Here is a 3,875-nt window from a genome sequence, read left to right on the forward strand (position 1 = left end):
TGGTGAGCGGGGGAGGGGGGGGGCTGCACGTGTATCTGGGCATCCCCCCACCCCCCCTCGCCCCCCACTCCCTCTTCCCCCCCCCCCCTCACCCCTCACTCCCTCTTCCCCCCTCCCCTCACCCCTCACTCCCTCTTCCCCCCTCACCCCTCATCCCCCACTCCCCCCCCCCACTCCCGTCCCCTCGCCCCCACTCCCCCCTCGCCCCCACTCCCCCCTCGCCCCCACTCCCCCCTCGCCCCCACTCCCCCCTCGCCCCCACTCCCCCCTCGCCCCCACTCCCCCCTCGCCCCCACTCCCCCCCTCGCCCCCACTCCCCCCTCGCCCCCACTCCCCCCTCGCCCCCACTCCCCCCTCGCCCCCACTCCCCCCTCGCCCCCACTCCCCCCCTCGCCCCCACTCCCCCCTCGCCCCCACTCCCCCCTCGCCCCCACTCCCCCCTCGCCCCCACTCCCCCCTCGCCCCCACTCCCCCCTCGCCCCCACTCCCCCCTCGCCCCCACTCCCCCCTCGCCCCCACTCCCCCCTCGCCCCCACTCCCCCCTCGCCCCCACTCCCCCCTTGCCCCCACTCCCCCCTCGCCCCCCACTCCCCCCCCCGCTCCCCCTCCCCCCACTCCCCCCTCCCCCACTCCCCCCTTCCCCCCCTCCTCCCCCTCGCCCCCACTCCCCCCTCGCCCCCACTCCCCCATCGCCCCCACTCCCCCCTCGCCCCCACTCCCCCCTCGCCCCCACTCCCCCCTCGCCCCCACTCCCCACTCCCCCCTCGCCCCCACTCCCCACTCCCCCCTCGCCCCCACTCCCCCCTCGCCCCCACTCCCCCCTCGCCCCCACTCCCCCCTCGCCCCCACTCCCCCCTCGCCCCCACTCCCCCCTCGCCCCCACTCCCCCCTCGCCCCCACTCCCCCCTCGCCCCCACTCCCCCTCGCCCCCACTCCCCCCTCGCCCCCACTCCCCCCTCGCCCCCACTCCCCCCTCGCCCCCACTCCCCCCTCGCCCCCACTCCCCCCTCGCCCCCACTCCCCCCTCGCCCCCACTCCCCCCTCGCCCCCACTCCCCCCTCGCCCCCACTCCCCCCTCGCCCCCACTCCCCCCTCGCCCCCACTCCCCCCTCGCCCCCACTCCCCCCTCGCCCCCACTCCCCCCTCGCCCCCACTCCCCCCTCGCCCCCACTCCCCCCTCGCCCCCACTCCCCCCTCGCCCCCACTCCCCCCTCGCCCCCACTCCCCCCTCGCCCCCCACTCCCCCCCCCGCTCCCCCTCCCCCCACTCCCCCCTCCCCCACTCCCCCCTTCCCCCCCTCCTCCCCCCTCCCCCCACTCCCCCTTCCCCCCCCACTCCCCACTCCCCCCCCCCACTCCCCCCTCCCCCCTCACCCCCACTCCACCCTCACCCCCCACACCCCCCTCACCCCCCACACCCCCTCACCCCCCACTCCCCACTCCCCCCTCTCCCCCCCACCCCCCTCAGCCCCCACACCCCCTCGCCCCCACTCCCCCCCCCACTCCCCCTCCCCCCCACTCCCCCCTTCCCCCCCCCTCCTCCCCCCTCCCCCCACTCCCCCTTCCCCCCCCCACTCCCCACTCCCCCCCACTCCCCCCTCCCCCCCACTCCCCCCTCACCCCCACTCCCCCCTCACCCCCACTCCCCCCTCACCCCCCACACCCCCTCACCCCCCACTCCCCACTCCCCCCTCTCCCCCACCACCCCCCTCAGCCCCCACTCCCCCCTCGCCCCCACTCCCCCTCCCCCCCACTCCCCCTTCCCCCCCCTCCTCCCCCCTCCCCCCACTCCCCCTTCCCCCCCCCCCACTCCCCACTCCCCCCCCACTCCCCCCTCCCCCCCACTCCCCCCTCACCCCCACTCCCCCCTCACCCCCCACACCCCCTCACCCCCCACTCCCCCCTCTCCCCCCCACCCCCCTCAGCCCCCACACCCCCTCCCCCCTCCCCCTCCACTCCCCCCTCACTCCCCGCTCCTCCCCCCTCATCCCCCCACACCCCCACCCCCCTCACCCCTCACCCCTCAACCCCCACCCCTCACCGCCCCACCCTCTCACCCCCCACCCCCTCACCCCCCTCACCCCCCACTCCCCCTCACCCCCCTCACCCCCCTCACTCCCCCCCTCACTCCCCCCTCACCCCCCCTCACTCCCCCCTCACTCCCCCCTCACCCCCCTCTCTCCCCCCTCACCCCCCCTCTCTCCCCCCTCACCCCCCCTCTCTCCCCCCTCACCCCCCTCTCTCCCCCCCTCACCCCCCCTCACTCCCTCTCCCCCCTCAATCCCTCTCCCCCCTCACTCCCTCTCACCCCTCACTCCCTCTCACCCCCACTCCCCCCTCCCCCCTCACTCCCTCTTCCCCCCCCCTCACTCCCTCTTCCCCCCCTCACCCCTCACTCCCTCTTCCCCCTCACCCCTCACCTCCCACTCCCCCCTCCCCACCCATTCCCCTTCCCCCTACCCCCACTCTCTCTCCCCCCTGCCCCCTCACTCCCTCTCCGCACTCACTCCCTCTCCCCTTCCCCTTCCCCCAAATCCCGAATCCCCCTTCCCCGAATCCACCTCCCCTCCCTCCCTCTCTGACCCCCCTCCCTTCCTCACCTCCCCCTTCCTCACCTCCCCCTTCCCTCCCTCTCCCCCTCTCCCCCTCCATCCTTCTCCCCCTCTCCCCCTCACTCACTTCCCCTCATTCCTTCTATCCCATCTCCCCCTCACTCCCTCTCCCCCTCACTCCTTCTCCCATCTCCCCCTCACTCCCTCTCCCCCTCACTCCCTCTCACCCCTCTCCCCGCTCTCCCCTCTCCCCCTTTCCCCTCACTCCCCTCTCTCCCCCTCTCCCCTCACTCCCTCTCTCCCCTCACTCCCTCCGCCCTCACTCCTTCTACCCCCTCACTCCCTCTCCCCTAACTCCCTCGCTCTCTCTCCCCCTCACTCTCTCTCCCCCTCGCTCTCTCTCCCCCCTCGCTCTCTCTCCCCCTCGCTCTCTCTCCCCCTCGCTCTCTCTCCCCCTCGCTCTCTCTCCCCCTCGCTCCCTCTCCCCCTCGCTCCCTCTCCCCCTCGCTCCCTCTCCCCCTCGCTCCCTCTCCCCCTCGCTCCCTCTCCCCCTCGCTCCCTCTCCCCCTCGCTCCCTCTCCCCCTCGCTCCCTCTCCCCCTCGCTCCCTCTCCCCCTCGCTCCCTCTCCCCCTCGCTCCCTCTCCCCCTCGCTCCCTCTCCCCCTCGCTCCCTCTCCCCCTCGCTCCCTCTCCCCCTCGCTCCTTCTGCCCCCTCGCTCCTTCTGCCCCCTCCCCCCTCACTCCCTCTCTCCCTCACTCCCTCTCTCCCTCACTCCCTCTCTCCCTCTCCCCCTAACTCCCTCGCTCTCTCTTCCCCCTCGCTCTCTCTTCCCCCTCGCTCTCTCTTCCCCCTCGCTCTCTCTTCCCCCTCGCTCCCTCTCCCCCTCGCTCCCTCTCCCCCTCGCTCCCTCTCCCCCTCGCTCCCTCTCCCCCTCGCTCCCTCTCCCCCTCGCTCCCTCTCCCCCTGGCTCCCTCTCCCCCTGGCTCCCTCTCCCCCTGGCTCCCTCTCCCCCTGGCTCCCTCTCCCCCTGGCTCCCTCTCCCCCTGGCTCCCTCTCCCCCTGGCTCCCTCTCCCCCTGGCTCCCTCTCCCCCTGGCTCCCTCTCCCCCTGGCTCCCTCTCCCCCTGGCTCCCTCTCCCCCTGGCTCCCTCTCCCCCGGCTCCCTCTCCCCCTGGCTCCCTCTCCCCCTGGCTCCCTCTCCCCCTGGCTCCCTCTCCCCCTGCCTCCCTCTCCCCCTGGCTCCCTCTCCCCCTGGCTCCCTCTCCCCCTGGCTCCCCCCCCCCTCCTCCCCCCCTCCCCCACTCCCCCTTCCCCCCCCTCCCCC

This window comes from Scyliorhinus torazame, unplaced genomic scaffold (genome assembly GCF_047496885.1).
Source record: "Scyliorhinus torazame isolate Kashiwa2021f unplaced genomic scaffold, sScyTor2.1 scaffold_336, whole genome shotgun sequence".
Taxonomy (NCBI): Eukaryota; Metazoa; Chordata; class Chondrichthyes; order Carcharhiniformes; family Scyliorhinidae; genus Scyliorhinus; species Scyliorhinus torazame.